The following is a 17,142-nucleotide window of genomic DNA, read 5'->3' as shown; positions in this document are numbered from 1 at the left end:
TCGGCTCTGTGGCTTCTCGCTGGCTTTGGCAGTCCGTGTGCGTGTTTCCCGTGCTGTCCCCCAGCCTGGAGAGCGCTGTGGAATGTGTTGGCGCAAGGGCAACTAAAGAGCAGGAGTGATGGCACCAAAACGGCTGAGGAGAGTGCTGGAAAATGGATGGGCCGTAGATATGGGCGCCGTCAATAAATTTGTTTTGTTCTGTTCCGTTACGGTTCGTATTAAAATTAATTCGTACTTCGTATTTCGTGTCCGAAATTCTGTTTCGTTTCGTACGAAATACGAATTGTCGTTAGGATCGTTAACTTGTATGAACGTTCGTTACGATGAATTTAAAGGCAAAAATATACCTCAATATAATGACAGTCGATGCTGATGGAAGTTTGGTTTTTATTCAAAATACGAAATTTCATTGAAGAATTTCCTATCCGAAATACGACTTTTCATTAGACGAGAAAGAGAGAAGCGGATTGCTGCCATGCACCGCTGGTCCAGTTTTCGCCTGCTCCTCCTGGGGCTGCTTATTATGAGGGGCTCCCACCATCCCTGTGCTATGCTGACTTCCTCCTGGGGCTGCTTATTATGAGGGGCTCCCACCATCCCTTTGCTATGCTGACTTCCTCCTGGGGCTGCTTATTATGAGGGGCTCCCACCATCCCTGTGCTGTGCTGACTTCCTCCTGGGGCTGTACCTCTGCTGTGCTCATTATGAGGGGCTCCCACCATCCCTGTGCTATGCCGACTTCCTCCTGGGGCTGCTTATTATGAGGGGCTCCCCCCATCCCTGTGCTGTGCTGACTTCCTCCTGGGGCTGTACCTCTGCTGTGCTCAGTATGTCAGCACAGGAATGGTGGAAACCCCTCATAATGAGCACAGCAGAGGGTACAGACCCAGGAGGAAGTCAGCACAGCACAGGGATGGTGGGAGCACCTCATAATAAGCAGCCCCAGGAGGAAGTCAGCATAGCACAGGGATGGTGGGAGGCCCTCATAATGAGCAAAGCAGAGGTACAGCCCCAGGAGGAAGTCAGTACAGGGATGGTGGGAGCCCCTCATAATAAGCAGCCCCAGGAGGAAGTCAGCATAGCACAGGGATGGTGGGAGGCCCTCATAATAAGCACAGCAGAGGTACAGCCCCAGGAGGAAGTCAGCACAGCACAGGGATGGTGGGAGCCCCTCATAATAAGCAGCCCCAGGAGGAAGTCAGCATAGCACAGGGATGGTGGGAGCCCCTCATAATAAGCAGCCCCAGGAGGAAGTCAGCATAGCACAGGGATGGTGGGAGCCCCTCATAATAAGCATAATTACTGAGTCGTCGATGCGACGACAACTAATCCGAAATCCCAAATTCCTAAACAAAAGTTCGTATTGCGTACAGAGTTCGGACGCATGGCAATTCGTATTTCGGATCCTCCCGAACGTACGAATTTTGGGAAATTCGTACGAAACGAACCACACATGTCTACCGGGCCGTGGAGCCTAAGCAGAATGTAGGATGGGGGCTAGCTTGGTGGGGGTTGCGTCTGGCCGTTGTTTTGCTGCCATAGGGGACTGGATACGTGGCAATCTCCTCAGGGAGGGAGGTAGAGAGAAGAAAGTGTATTTTTGAAAGAAGGGATGAGATTGTGGAAGTGGGCTTGTAAAAAGTGGAGGCTTGGTTGGGCACGGGTGATTTTGTAGGAGCTAGGTGTGCAGGAGGGCTTGCAGAGAGAGAGAGAGAGAGAGAGCGCTTTGGGTAAAAATGAATGTAAAAAGAAGCATAGAGGAGAGTGACCCCTGCTGTAAGAAAAGCAAAAGCCTACAGCACCTGGTATTCCCAGGCGGTCTCCCATCCAAGTACTAACCAGGCCCGACCCTGCTTAGCTTCCGAGATCAGACGAGAGCGGGCGCATTCAGGGTGGTGTGGCCGTAGGCAAAGCTCAGGGTCTCTTTCAAGCCTCTTGTACTTGTCAGCGGCAGCCTGGCTCCGCCTTTCCTTGACTTTACTACAATCAGCTGTGCCTTTTCACAAGCATGGCAGCACACCGCACTTTGTCGTCTCTCCTCTCTCTCTCTCTCTCTCGCTTGCTCTCCTCAACCCCGTCCCTGCCTCCTGCTGCTTTGCTCCCTCTTTAACCTCTTCCTGCCTGCACCTTCTCACGCACACACACATCCTCAGCCTTGCTTCCAATGCTCCTTTCTGGCTTCCCCTGGCCTGACTTTAACCCTTTTCGCTGACAAGGCTTTGCACCACAGGAAGAAGAGGTGCAGCAGGGTGCATGTAGCGCGGGGCCTTATGCCCGCACTTGTTTACGCCTTCGCTCTCGTAGCAGGTGGCCAGCCCATGGATCTCCAGAACCTGGCTTCTGTTCCGCTAGCTACTGGAAGCTGACTGCTGGGGAGGGAGCCAGTACATCTACCCCCCTGGCTACCGGAGGACCCCTCACCTATACCAGGCACCATGCCTCACCAGTGGCTGCAGTCAAGCAACTCTTTGACTTGCCCACTAGGTAGACCTTTTCCTGTAGAGTTGCTCCATACCCCACATGTGCCGCCTTACTCACCCAACTTCTTTACAATAGGCCTGGAGACCAACATGCATGATGCACCCCTTTCAATGACTTCAGAGCAGGCTTAGAACACTTGATGCAACTTTACTGAGAAGTCTGGGCCATTACAGTTCAACATGAACAATGGTCATATCCTGACCCAAACTACCACTGATTGGCTTCCCAGGATTACCTCTACAAGGTAGCACTTCATGTTGGCCTTTGAGTTGCAATCTCATCCCTTTAAATCCAAACACATCTGAATTACACAGATTCTGTGGCTGATTAAGGTGGTAATTAAACTCACTTGTTGCCTTATCTGCATTTAATTAGCCTCAGAACCTGTGTAATTCAGATGTGTTTGGGTTTAAAGGGATGAGGTGGCAACCCTAGTTGGCCTCGTGCAAGTGCTGCCTGGTCACCCGAACCCAGCCTTCCCCTATATTTATATGACCGCTGGGTAGGCTGGATCCAAAAAAAACAGCAGCGCACGCATTACCTCTTTTCCTCCAAGCCTGGGGCAGCCGCAAACTAAAACCGCACTCCTGTAGGCAACCTGCTGCCTACTCCTTAGCCGCTTCAGGGTGCCGGTTTGACGAGGGGTCGGCTCTGTGGCTTCTCGCTGGCTTTGGCAGTCCGTGTGCGTGTTTCCCGTGCTGTCCCCCAGCCTGGAGAGCGCTGTGGAATGTGTTGGCGCAAGGGCAACTAAAGAGCAGGAGTGATGGCACCAAAACGGCTGAGGAGAGTGCTGGAAAATGGATGGGCCGTAGATATGGGCGCCGTCAATAAATTTGTTTTGTTCTGTTCCGTTACGGTTCGTATTAAAATTAATTCGTACTTCGTATTTCGTGTCCGAAATTCTGTTTCGTTTCGTACGAAATACGAATTGTCGTTAGGATCGTTAACTTGTATGAACGTTCGTTACGATGAATTTAAAGGCAAAAATATACCTCAATATAATGACAGTCGATGCTGATGGAAGTTTGGTTTTTATCCAAAATACCAAATTTCATTGAAGAATTTCCTATCCGAAATACGACTTTTCATTAGACGAGAAAGAGAGAAGCGGATTGCTGCCATGCACCGCTGGTCCAGTTTTCGCCTGCTCCTCCTGGGGCTGCTTATTATGAGGGGCTCCCACCATCCCTGTGCTGTGCTGACTTCCTCCTGGGGCTGCTTATTATGAGGGGCTCCCACCATCCCTGTGCTATGCTGACTTCCTCCTGGGGCTGCTTATAATGAGGGGCTCCCACCATCCCTGTGCTGTGCTGACTTCCTCCTGGGGCTGCTTATTATGAGGGGCTCCCACCATCCCTGTGCTATGCTGACTTCCTCCTGGGGTTGTACCTCTGCTGTGCTCATTATGAGGGGCTCCCACCATCCCTGTGTTATGCTGACTTCCTCCTGGGGCTGCTTATTATGAGGGGCTCCCACCATCCCCTTGCTATGCTGACTTCCTCCTGGGGCTGCTTATTATGAGGGGCTCCCACCATCCCTGTGCTGTGCTGACTTCCTCCTGGGGCTGTACCTCTGCTGTGCTCATTATGAGGGGCTCCCACCATCCCTGTGCTATGCCGACTTCCTCCTGGGGCTGCTTATTATGAGGGGCTCCCCCCATCCCTGTGCTGTGCTGACTTCCTCCTGGGGCTGTACCTCTGCTGTGCTCAGTATGTCAGCACAGCACAGGAATGGTGGAAACCCCTCATAATGAGCACAGCAGAGGGTACAGACCCAGGAGGAAGTCAGCACAGCACAGGGATGGTGGGAGCACCTCATAATAAGCAGCCCCAGGAGGAAGTCAGCATAGCACAGGGATGGTGGGAGGCCCTCATAATGAGCAAAGCAGAGGTACAGCCCCAGGAGGAAGTCAGTACAAGGATGGTGGGAGCCCCTCATAATAAGCAGCCCCAGGAGGAAGTCAGCATAGCACAGGGATGGTGGGAGGCCCTCATAATAAGCACAGCAGAGGTACAGCCCCAGGAGGAAGTCAGCACAGCACAGGGATGGTGGGAGCCCCTCATAATAAGCAGCCCCAGGAGGAAGTCAGCATAGCACAGGGATGGTGGGAGCCCCTCATAATAAGCAGCCCCAGGAGGAAGTCAGCATAGCACAGAGATGGGGGGAGCCCCTCATAATAAGCAGCCCCAGGAGGAAGTCGGCATAGCACAGGGATGGTGGGAGCCCCTCATAATGAGCACAGCAGAGGTACAGCCCCAGGAGGAAGTCAGCACAGGGATGGTGGGAGCCCCTCATAATAAGCAGCCCCAGGAGGAAGTCAGCATAGCAAAGGGATGGTGGGAGCCCCTCATAATAAGCAGCCCCAGGAGGAAGTCAGCATAGCACAGGGATGGTGGGAGCCCCTCATAATGAGCACAGCAGAGGTACAACCCCAGGAGGAAGTCAGCATAGCACAGGGATGGTGGGAGCCCCTCATAATAAGCAGCCCCAGGAGGAAGTCAGCACAGCACAGGGATGGTGGGAGCCCCTCATAATAAGCAGCCCCAGGAGGAAGTCAGCATAGCACAGGGATGGTGGGAGCCCCTCATAATAAGCAGCCCCAGGAGGAAGTCAGCATAGCACAGGGATGGTGGGAGCCCCTCATAATAAGCATAATGACTGAGTCGTCGATGCGACGACAACTAATCCGAAATCCGAAATTCCTAAACAAAAGTTCGTATTGCGTACAGAGTTCGGACGCATGGCAATTAGTATTTCGGATCCTCCCGAACGTACGAATTTTGGGAAATTCGTACGAAACGAACCGCACATGTCTACCGGGCCGTGGAGCCTAAGCAGAATGTAGGATGGGGGCTAGCTTGGTGGGGGTTGCGTCTGGCCATTGTTTTGCTGCCATAGGGGACTGGATACGTGGCAATCTCCTCAGGGAGGGAGGTAGAGAGAAGAAAGTGTATTTTTGAAAGAAGGGATGAGATTGTGGAAGTGGGCTTGTAAAAAGTGGAGGCTTGGTTGGGCACGGGTGATTTTGTAGGAGCTAGGTGTGCAGGAGGGCTTGCAGAGAGAGAGAGAGAGAGAGAGAGCGCTTTGGGTAAAAATGAATGTAAAAAGAAGCATAGAGGAGAGTGACCCCTGCTGTAAGAAAAGCAAAAGCCTAAATATAAATATATATAAAATATACCTCAATATAATGACAGTCGATGCTGATGGAAGTTTGGTTTTTATCCAAAATACGAAATTTCATTGAAGAATTTCCTATCCGAAATACGACTTTTCATTAGATGAGAAAGAGAGAAGCGGATTGCTGCCATGCACCGCTGGTCCAGTTTTCGCCTGCTCCTCCTGGGGCTGCTTATTATGAGGGGCTCCCACCATCCCTGTGCTATGCTGACTTCCTCCTGGGGCTGCTTATTATGAGGGGCTCCCACCATCCCTGTGCTATGCTGACTTCCTCCTGGGGCTGCTTATAATGAGGGGCTCCCACCATCCCTGTGCTGTGCTGACTTCCTCCTGGGGCTGCTTATTATGAGGGGCTCCCACCATCCCTGTGCTGTGCTGACTTCCTCCTGGGGCTGTACCTCTGCTGTGCACATTATGAGGGGCTCCCACCATCCCTGTGCTATGCCGACTTCCTCCTGGGGCTGCTTATTATGAGGGGCTCCCCCCATCCCTGTGCTGTGCTGACTTCCTCCTGGGGCTGTACCTCTGCTTCCAGGAGGAAGTCAGCATAGCACAGGGATGGTGGGAGGCCCTCATAATGAGCAAAGCAGAGGTACAGCCCCAGGAGGAAGTCAGCACAGCACAGGGATGGTGGGAGCTCCTCATAATAAGCAGCCCCAGGAGGAAGTCAGCATAGCACAGGGATGGTGGGAGGCCCTCATAATAAGCACAGCAGAGGTACAGCCCCAGGAGGAAGTCAGCACAGCACAGGGATGGTGGGAGCCCCTCATAATAAGCAGCCCCAGGAGGAAGTCAGCATAGCACAGGGATGGTGGGAGCCCCTCATAATAAGCAGCCCCAGGAGGAAGTCAGCATAGCACAGGGATGGTGGGAGCCCCTCATAATAAGCATAATGACTGAGTCGTCGATGCGACGACAACTAATCCGAAATCCCTAAACAAAAGTTCGTATTGCGTACAGAGTTCGGACGCATGGCAATTCGTATTTCGGATCCTCCCGAACGTACGAATTTTGGGAAATTCGTACGAAACGAACCGCACATGTCTACCGGGCCGTGGAGCCTAAGCAGAATGTAGGATGGGGGCTAGCTTGGTGGGGGTTGCGTCTGGCCATTGTTTTGCTGCCATAGGGGACTGGATACGTGGCAATCTCCTCAGGGAGGGAGGTAGAGAGAAGAAAGTGTATTTTTGAAAGAAGGGATGAGATTGTGGAAGTGGGCTTGTAAAAAGTGGAGGCTTGGTTGGGCACGGGTGATTTTGTAGGAGCTAGGTGTGCAGGAGGGCTTGCAGAGAGAGAGAGAGAGAGAGAGAGCGCTTTGGGTAAAAATGAATGTAAAAAGAAGCATAGAGGAGAGTGACCCCTGCTGTAAGAAAAGCAAAAGCCTACAGCACCTGGTATTCCCAGGCGGTCTCCCATCCAAGTACTAACCAGGCCCGACCCTGCTTAGCTTCCGAGATCAGAGGAGAGCGGGCGCATTCAGGGTGGTGTGGCCGTAGGCAAAGCTCATGGTCTCTTTCAAGCCTCTTGTACTTGTCAGCGGCAGCCTGGCTCCGCCTTTCCTTGACTTTACTACAATCAGCTGTGCCTTTTCACAAGCATGGCAGCACACCGCACTTTGTCGTCTCTCCTCTCTCTCTCTCTCTCTCGCTTGCTCTCCTCAACCCCGTCCCTGCCTCCTGCTGCTTTGCTCCCTCTTTAACCTCTTCCTGCCTGCACCTTCTCACGCACACACACATCCTCAGCCTTGCTTCCAATGCTCCTTTCTGGCTTCCCCTGGCCTGACTTTAACCCTTTTCGCTGACAAGGCTTTGCACCACAGGAAGAAGAGGTGCAGCAGGGTGCATGTAGCGCGGGGCCTTATGCCCGCACTTGTTTACGCCTTCGCTCTCGTAGCAGGTGGCCAGCCCATGGATCTCCAGAACCTGGCTTCTGTTCCGCTAGCTACTGGAAGCTGACTGCTGGGGAGGGAGCCAGTACATCTACCCCCCTGGCTACCGGAGGACCCCTCACCTATACCAGGCACCATGCCTCACCAGTGGCTGCAGTCAAGCAACTCTTTGACTTGCCCACTAGGTAGACCTTTTCCTGTAGAGTTGCTCCATACCCCACATGTGCCGCCTTACTCACCCAACTTCTTTTCAATAGGCCTGGAGACCAACATGCATGATGCACCCCTTTCAATGACTTCAGAGCAGGCTTAGAACACTTGATGCAACTTTACTGAGAAGTCTGGGGCATTACAGTTCAACATGAACAATGGTCATATCCTGACCCAAACTACCACTGATTGGCTTCCCAGGATTACCGTATATACTCGAGTATAAGCCGAGATTTTCAGCCTCTTTTTTGAGGCTGAAAGTGCCCCCCTCGGCTTATACTCGAGTCACCGCTGTCTGACTGCCCGAACAGCGTGTCGAGCAGACAGACAGCGGCCATTCTACCTTTCAAAAGCCGCGCCTCCGCCTCCGCCTCCGCCTGTGATAGGCGGAACACTCAATTTCCCAGCAGTCAGTGTTCCGCCTATCACGGACATCGGCTCATCCTCGTACTACGGACGAGGATGAGACGATGTCTGTGATAGGCGGAACACAGACTGCTGGGAAATTGAGTGTTCCGCCTATCACAGGCGGAGGCGGGAGGCGCGGCTTTTGAACAGGGGAATGGCCGCCAGGGCGCCGACGAAGAGCGGCGATCCTGGCATGGGACGACACGGAGGCTCGGGACGGGACGACACGGAGGCTCGGGACGGGACCGGACGGAGGCTCGGGACACAGGTAGGCTGGACACACAAGGCTGCACGGACACACACACACACACACACACACACACACACACACACACGGATGGACACACACACACACACACAGGGAGGGATGGATGGATGGACACACACACACACACAGGGATGGATGGATGGATGGACACACACACACACACAGGGATGGATGGATGGATGGACACACACACACACACACACACACACACACACGGATGGATGGATGGATGGACGCACACACACACACACAGGGATGGATGGATGGACACACACACAGGGATGGACGGACACACAGGGATGGACGGACACACAGGGATGGACGGACACACAGGGATGGACGGACACACACAGGGATGGACAGGCATATCTCACCCTCGGCTTATACACGAGTCAATAGGTTTCCCAGTTTTTTGGGGGTAAATTGGGGGCCTCGGCTTATACTCGGGTCGGCCTATACTCGAGTATATACGGTACCTCTACAAGGTAGCACTTCATGTTGGCCTTTGAGTTGCCATCTCATCCCTTTAAATCCAAACACATCTGAATTACACAGATTCTGTGGCTGATTAAGGTGGTAATTAAACTCACTTGTTGCCTTATCTGCATTTAATTAGCCTCAGAACCTGTGTAATTCAGATGTGTTTGGGTTTAAAGGGATGAGGTGGCAACCCTAGTTGGCCTCGTGCAAGTGCTGCCTGGTCACCCGAACCCAGCCTTCCCCTATATTTATATGACCGCTGGGTAGGCTGGATCCAAAAAAAACAGCAGCGCACGCATTACCTCTTTTCCTCCAAGCCTGGGGCAGCCGCAAACTAAAACCGCGCTCCTGTAGGCAACCTGCTGCCTACTCCTTAGCCGCTTCAGGGTGCCGGTTTGACGAGGGGTCGGCTCTGTGGCTTCTCGCTGGCTTTGGCAGTCCGTGTGCGTGTTTCCCGTGCTGTCCCCCAGCCTGGAGAGCGCTGTGGAATGTGTTGGTGCAAGGGCAACTAAAGAGCAGGAGTGATGGCACCAAAACGGCTGAGGAGAGTGCTGGAAAATGGATGGGCCGTAGATATGGGCGCCGTCAATAAATTTGTTTTGTTCTGTTCCGTTACGGTTCGTATTAAAATTAATTCGTACTTCGTATTTCGTGTCCGAAATTCTGTTTCGTTTCGTACGAAATACGAATTGTCGTTAGGATCGTTAACTTGTATGAACGTTCGTTACGATGAATTTAAAGGCAAAAATATACCTCAATATAATGACAGTCGATGCTGATGGAAGTTTGGTTTTTATCCAAAATACGAAATTTCATTGAAGAATTTCCTATCCGAAATACGACTTTTCATTAGACGAGAAAGAGAGAAGCGGATTGCTGCCATGCACCGCTGGTCCAGTTTTCGCCTGCTCCTCCTGGGGCTGCTTATTATGAGGGGCTCCCACCATCCCTGTGCTATGCTGACTTCCTCCTGGGGCTGCTTATTATGAGGGGCTCCCACCATCCCTGTGCTATGCTGACTTCCTCCTGGGGCTGCTTATAATGAGGGGCTCCCACCATCCCTGTGCTGTGCTGACTTCCTCCTGGGGCTGCTTATTATGAGGGGCTCCCACCATCCCTGTGCTATGCTGACTTCCTCCTGGGGTTGTACCTCTGCTGTGCTCATTATGAGGGGCTCCCACCATCCCTGTGCTATGCTGACTTCCTCCTGGGGCTGCTTATTATGAGGGGCTCCCACCATCCCTTTGCTATGCTGACTTCCTCCTGGGGCTGCTTATTATGAGGGGCTCCCACCATCCCTGTGCTGTGCTGACTTCCTCCTGGGGCTGTACCTCTGCTGTGCTCATTATGAGGGGCTCCCACCATCCCTGTGCTATGCTGACTTCCTCCTGGGGCTGCTTATTATGAGGGGCTCCCACCATCCCTTTGCTATGCTGACTTCCTCCTGGGGCTGCTTATTATGAGGGGCTCCCACCATCCCTGTGCTGTGCTGACTTCCTCCTGGGGCTGTACCTCTGCTGTGCTCATTATGAGGGGCTCCCACCATCCCTGTGCTATGCTGACTTCCTCCTGGGGCTGCTTATTATGAGGGGCTCCCACCATCCCTTTGCTATGCTGACTTCCTCCTGGGGCTGCTTATTATGAGGGGCTCCCACCATCCCTGTGCTGTGCTGACTTCCTCCTGGGGCTGTACCTCTGCTGTGCTCATTATGAGGGGCTCCCACCATCCCTGTGCTATGCCGACTTCCTCCTGGGGCTGCTTATTATGAGGGGCTCCCCCCATCCCTGTGCTGTGCCGACTTCCTCCTGGGGCTGTACCTCTGCTGTGCTCAGTATGTCAGCACAGCACAGGAATGGTGGAAACCCCTCATAATGAGCACAGCAGAGGGTACAGACCCAGGAGGAAGTCAGCACAGCACAGGGATGGTGGGAGCACCTCATAATAAGCAGCCCCAGGAGGAAGTCAGCATAGCACAGGGATGGTGGGAGGCCCTCATAATGAGCAAAGCAGAGGTACAGCCCCAGGAGGAAGTCAGTACAGGGATGGTGGGAGCCCCTCATAATAAGCAGCCCCAGGAGGAAGTCAGCATAGCACAGGGATGGTGGGAGGCCCTCATAATAAGCACAGCAGAGGTACAGCCCCAGGAGGAAGTCAGCACAGCACAGGGATGGTGGGAGCCCCTCATAATAAGCAGCCCCAGGAGGAAGTCAGCATAGCACAGGGATGGTGGGAGCCCCTCATAATAAGCAGCCCCAGGAGGAAGTCAGCATAGCACAGGGATGGTGGGAGCCCCTCATAATAAGCATAATGACTGAGTCGTCGATGCGACGACAACTAATCCGAAATCCGAAATTCCTAAACAAAAGTTCGTATTGCGTACAGAGTTCGGACGCATGGCAATTCGTATTTCGGATCCTCCCGAACGTACGAATTTTGGGAAATTCGTACGAAACGAACCGCACATGTCTACCGGGCCGTGGAGCCTAAGCAGAATGTAGGATGGGGGCTAGCTTGGTGGGGGTTGCGTCTGGCCGTTGTTTTGCTGCCATAGGGGACTGGATACGTGGCAATCTCCTCAGGGAGGGAGGTAGAGAGAAGAAAGTGTATTTTTGAAAGAAGGGATTAGATTGTGGAAGTGGGCTTGTAAAAAGTGGAGGCTTGGTTGGGCACGGGTGATTTTGTAGGAGCTAGGTGTGCAGGAGGGCTTGCAGAGAGAGAGAGAGAGAGAGAGAGAGAGAGCGCTTTGGGTAAAAATGAATGTAAAAAGAAGCATAGAGGAGAGTGACCCCTGCTGGAAGAAAAGCAAAAGCCTACAGCACCTGGTATTCCCAGGCGGTCTCCCATCCAAGTACTAACCAGGCCCGACCCTGCTTAGCTTCCGAGATCAGACGAGAGCGGGCGCATTCAGGGTGGTGTGGCCGTAGGCAAAGCTCAGGGTCTCTTTCAAGCCTCTTGTACTTGTCAGCGGCAGCCTGGCTCTGCCTTTCCTTGACTTTACTACAATCAGCTGTGCCTTTTCACAAGCATGGCAGCACACCGCACTTTGTCGTCTCTCCTCTCTCTCTCTCTCTCTCGCTTGCTCTCCTCAACCCCGTCCCTGCCTCCTGCTGCTTTGCTCCCTCTTTAACCTCTTCCTGCCTGCACCTTCTCACGCACACACACATCCTCAGCCTTGCTTCCAATGCTCCTTTCTGGCTTCCCCTGGCCTGACTTTAACCCTTTTCGCTGACAAGAAGAAGAGGTGCAGCAGGGTGCATGTAGCGCGGGGCCTTATGCCCGCACTTGTTTACGCCTTCGCTCTCGTAGCAGGTGGCCAGCCCATGGATCTCCAGAACCTGGCTTCTGTTCCGCTAGCTACTGGAAGCTGACTGCTGGGGAGGGAGCCAGTACATCTACCCCCCTGGCTACCGGAGGACCCCTCACCTATACCAGGCACCATGCCTCACCAGTGGCTGCAGTCAAGCAACTGTTTGACTTGCCCACTAGGTAGACCTTTTCCTGTAGAGTTGCTCCATACCCCACATGTGCCGCCTTACTCACCCAACTTCTTTTCAATAGGCCTGGAGACCAACATGCATGATGCACCCCTTTCAATGACTTCAGAGCAGGCTTAGAACACTTGATGCAACTTTACTGAGAAGTCTGGGGCATTACAGTTCAACATGAACAATGGTCATATCCTGACCCAAACTACCACTGATTGGCTTCCCAGGATTACCTCTACAAGGTAGCACTTCATGTTGGCCTTTGAGTTGCCATCTCATCCCTTTAAATCCAAACACATCTGAATTACACAGATTCTGTGGCTGATTAAGGTGGTAATTAAACTCACTTGTTGCCTTATCTGCATTTAATTAGCCTCAGAACCTGTGTAATTCAGATGTGTTTGGGTTTAAAGGGATGAGGTGGCAACCCTAGTTGGCCTCGTGCAAGTGCTGCCTGGTCACCCGAACCCAGCCTTCCCCTATATTTATATGACCGCTGGGTAGGCTGGATCCAAAAAAAACAGCAGCGCACGCATTACCTCTTTTCCTCCAAGCCTGGGGCAGCCGCAAACTAAAACCGCGCTCCTGTAGGCAACCTGCTGCCTACTCCTTAGCCGCTTCAGGGTGCCGGTTTGACGAGGGGTCGGCTCTGTGGCTTCTCGCTGGCTTTGGCAGTCCGTGTGCGTGTTTCCCGTGCTGTCCCCCAGCCTGGAGAGCGCTGTGGAATGTGTTGGCGCAAGGGCAACTAAAGAGCAGGAGTGATGGCACCAAAACGGCTGAGGAGAGTGCTGGAAAATGGATGGGCCGTAGATATGGGCGCCGTCAATAAATTTGTTTTGTTCTGTTCCGTTACGGTTCGTATTAAAATTAATTCGTACTTCGTATTTCGTGTCCGAAATTCTGTTTCGTTTCGTACGAAATACGAATTGTCGTTAGGATCGTTAACTTGTATGAACGTTCGTTACGATGAATTTAAAGGCAAAAATATACCTCAATATAATGACAGTCGATGCTGATGGAAGTTTGGTTTTTATCCAAAATACGAAATTTCATTGAAGAATTTCCTATCCGAAATACGACTTTTCATTAGATGAGAAAGAGAGAAGCGGATTGCTGCCATGCACCGCTGGTCCAGTTTTCGCCTGCTCCTCCTGGGGCTGCTTATTATGAGGGGCTCCCACCATCCCTGTGCTATGCTGACTTCCTCCTGGGGCTGCTTATTATGAGGGGCTCCCACCATCCCTGTGCTATGCTGACTTCCTCCTGGGGCTGCTTATAATGAGGGGCTCCCACCATCCCTGTGCTGTGCTGACTTCCTCCTGGGGCTGCTTATTATGAGGGGCTCCCACCATCCCTGTGCTATGCTGACTTCCTCCTGGGGTTGTACCTCTGCTGTGCTCATTAGGAGGGGCTCCCACCATCCCTGTGCTATGCTGACTTCCTCCTGGGGCTGCTTATTATGAGGGGCTCCCACCATCCCTTTGCTATGCTGACTTCCTCCTGGGGCTGCTTATTATGAGGGGCTCCCACCATCCCTGTGCTGTGCTGACTTCCTCCTGGGGCTGTACCTCTGCTGTGCTCATTATGAGGGGCTCCCACCATCCCTGTGCTATGCCGACTTCCTCCTGGGGCTGCTTATTATGAGGGGCTCCCCCCATCCCTGTGCTGTGCTGACTTCCTCCTGGGGCTGTACCTCTGCTGTGCTCAGTATGTCAGCACAGCACAGGAATGGTGGAAACCCCTCATAATGAGCACAGCAGAGGGTACAGACCCAGGAGGAAGTCAGCACAGCACAGGGATGGTGGGAGCACCTCATAATAAGCAGCCCCAGGAGGAAGTCAGCATAGCACAGGGATGGTGGGAGGCCCTCATAATGAGCAAAGCAGAGGTACAGCCCCAGGAGGAAGTCAGTACAGGGATGGTGGGAGCCCCTCATAATAAGCAGCCCCAGGAGGAAGTCAGCATAGCACAGGGATGGTGGGAGGCCCTCATAATAAGCACAGCAGAGGTACAGCCCCAGGAGGAAGTCAGCACAGCACAGGGATGGTGGGAGCCCCTCATAATAAGCAGCCCCAGGAGGAAGTCAGCATAGCACAGGGATGGTGGGAGCCCCTCATAATAAGCAGCCCCAGGAGGAAGTCAGCATAGCACAGGGATGGTGGGAGCCCCTCATAATAAGCATAATGACTGAGTCGTCGATGCGACGACAACTAATCCGAAATCCGAAATTCCTAAACAAAAGTTCGTATTGCGTACAGAGTTCGGACGCATGGCAATTCGTATTTCGGATCCTCCCGAACGTACGAATTTTGGGAAATTCGTACGAAACGAACCGCACATGTCTACCGGCCGTGGAGCCTAAGCAGAATGTAGGATGGGGCTAGCTTGGTGGGGGTTGCGTCTGGCCGTTGTTTTGCTGCCATAGGGGACTGGATACGTGGCAATCTCCTCAGGGAGGGAGGTAGAGAGAAGAAAGTGTATTTTTGAAAGAAGGGATGAGATTGTGGAAGTGGGCTTGTAAAAAGTGGAGGCTTGGTTGGGCACGGGTGATTTTGTAGGAGCTAGGTGTGCAGGAGGGCTTGCAGAGAGAGAGAGAGAGAGAGAGAGAGAGAGAGAGAGAGAGAGAGAGAGAGCGCTTTGGGTAAAAATGAATGTAAAAAGAAGCATAGAGGAGAGTGACCCCTGCTGTAAGAAAAGCAAAAGCCTACAGCACCTGGTATTCCCAGGCGGTCTCCCATCCAAGTACTAACCAGGCCCGACCCTGCTTAGCTTCCGAGATCAGACGAGAGCGGGCGCATTCAGGGTGGTGTGGCCGTAGACAAAGCTCATGGTCTCTTTCAAGCCTCTTGTACTTGTCAGCGGCAGCCTGGCTCCGCCTTTCCTTGACTTTACTACAATCAGCTGTGCCTTTTCACAAGCATGGCAGCACACCGCACTTTGTCGTCTCTCCTCTCTCTCTCTCTCTCTCTCTCTCGCTTGCTCTCCTCAACCCCGTCCCTGCCTCCTGCTGCTTTGCTCCCTCTTTAACCTCTTCCTGCCTGCACCTTCTCACGCACACACACATCCTCAGCCTTGCTTCCAATGCTCCTTTCTGGCTTCCCCTGGCCTGACTTTAACCCTTTTCGCTGACAAGGCTTTGCACCACAGGAAGAAGAGGTGCAGCAGGGTGCATGTAGCGCGGGGCCTTATGCCCGCACTTGTTTACGCCTTCGCTCTCATAGCAGGTGGCCAGCCCATGGATCTCCAGAACCTGGCTTCTGTTCCGCTAGCTACTGGAAGCTGACTGCTGGGGAGGGAGCCAGTACATCTACCCCCCTGGCTACCGGAGGACCCCTCACCTATACCAGGCACCATGCCTCACCAGTGGCTGCAGTCAAGCAACTCTTTGACTTGCCCACTAGGTAGACCTTTTCCTGTAGAGTTGCTCCATACCCCACATGTGCCGCCTTACTCACCCAACTTCTTTTCAATAGGCCTGGAGACTGTGAGGATCAAGGTATAAGAATAAAAATGGTTGACAGTATATTTCTTATAAATGCTTATCTCGTCTGTTTTCAGTTGTTTTAAAGACATCATTCTTAAAGGCCGGATGGGTGCAGTCACGTACACACAAAGAGGAAGCCATGTCATAAGGGTCAACTGCTGCATCAGCTCTAAGAGCAGAAGACACTTAGAAATTGCCTTTTATAGAAGTTGTTTTGTTTCAACATTTTTTAACGCCTGTCTTTCCTTTGTGTATATAAGACCTGTGTGATAACAAAGAGACTCAGAGTGAGTGAGTGCGACCGTCTGAGCAGACATACTGAGAACTTTTTCCGTGTCTCCTTGCTTAGATAAGACTCTAATAATAATTGGGAAACGGTAACATAACTTATGAATTGGTGACTTGCAGTAGTCACACCTAACATTTTTGGCGCACGAACAAGGGACTTCGCTAAAGAAACTACAAGAGGCGAACGAACATAAGGACGGAACGAAGAGGTCGGGCACATTAGGAACCACAGACAAAACCTGCGCAGGTAAGAAAAGCTTTATTTTCTTATAAACTCTGTGCTTCTTAGATTTGTGCCCACCCGATCTGTCTGTATTTTTCTTCAGGTAAAACCAACCTCTGTAGTAAGCGAGTCTTGAATTTAATATTTGACTTATGTTACCGTTGTTTCTTGTCTGTCTCCTTGTCATCTGTCTGTTGTGACTGAGATAAGCCCTGTTTGTATGGTGTGAATTGAAACATATATCATCCCAATGGGTAACGGAATGCGCCCTTAACTCGTAAGAGTACTTGGGGGTCCGACACTTAAGTTTGATATACGCTTTTTGATTCATGAGCCTAAAAACGGGTTGAAAGTATAAGTCCTGACTGCCTCGATAAAGCAGGAATAAGAAACGATTGCTGAGAAATTCCATGGTAATGGGAAGGGAATAAGGTCTCCACAAAGTCCGGAGATCTAGTTATATGTGTTTGGCCACCAAAAGGAATGCTTGTATATGTTGTAGCCGTCAGTCTGGTCATAATATTTGTCAGTTGGCTAGCATATAAAGTAATTCGATTTCAGAAATCTCATCCAGGAGAGGTTTTTAGTATTTTGGCACCCTAGGAGGAGAAGGCAACGAGACACTTAGTAAGTGATCCAAACGTCACCTAGGCAAGACTGTCAAAATGGGCCAGACACATGGTAAACCCCAGGAGGAATCTCAGAAATGTTATGCTGTTAAAGACATAATTACAATGTTGTATGGGAAG

The 17,142-nt window shown here is 52.0% G+C and overlaps 4 non-coding genes across 4 annotated transcripts; all 4 read right to left on the bottom strand.

Moving 5' to 3' along the window:
• Positions 1 to 1,790: 1,790 nt before the first annotated feature.
• On the bottom strand, positions 1,791 to 1,909 carry LOC143999565 (5S ribosomal RNA). Its single transcript, XR_013278035.1, has one exon. It is a non-coding gene; the product is annotated as a 5S ribosomal RNA (ribosomal RNA).
• A 5,128-nt stretch (positions 1,910 to 7,037) lies between these two features.
• Positions 7,038 to 7,156, bottom strand: LOC143999602 (5S ribosomal RNA). Its single transcript, XR_013278069.1, has one exon. It is a non-coding gene; the product is annotated as a 5S ribosomal RNA (ribosomal RNA).
• Positions 7,157 to 11,720: 4,564 nt separating this feature from the next.
• Positions 11,721 to 11,839, bottom strand: LOC143999563 (5S ribosomal RNA). The gene has a single exon (XR_013278033.1). It is a non-coding gene; the product is annotated as a 5S ribosomal RNA (ribosomal RNA).
• A 3,260-nt stretch (positions 11,840 to 15,099) lies between these two features.
• On the bottom strand, positions 15,100 to 15,218 carry LOC143999579 (5S ribosomal RNA). The gene has a single exon (XR_013278048.1). It is a non-coding gene; the product is annotated as a 5S ribosomal RNA (ribosomal RNA).
• Between the last annotated feature and the right edge of the window lie 1,924 nt (positions 15,219 to 17,142).

The sequence above is a fragment of the Lithobates pipiens genome, unplaced genomic scaffold (genome assembly GCF_037356315.1).
Source record: "Lithobates pipiens isolate NorthernLeopardFrog02 unplaced genomic scaffold, aLitPip1_a1.2 Scaffold_19, whole genome shotgun sequence".
Taxonomy (NCBI): domain Eukaryota; kingdom Metazoa; phylum Chordata; class Amphibia; order Anura; family Ranidae; genus Lithobates; species Lithobates pipiens.
The sequence above is the reverse complement of the archived record's forward strand: the minus strand, read 5'-3'. Positions and strand labels throughout refer to the sequence as shown.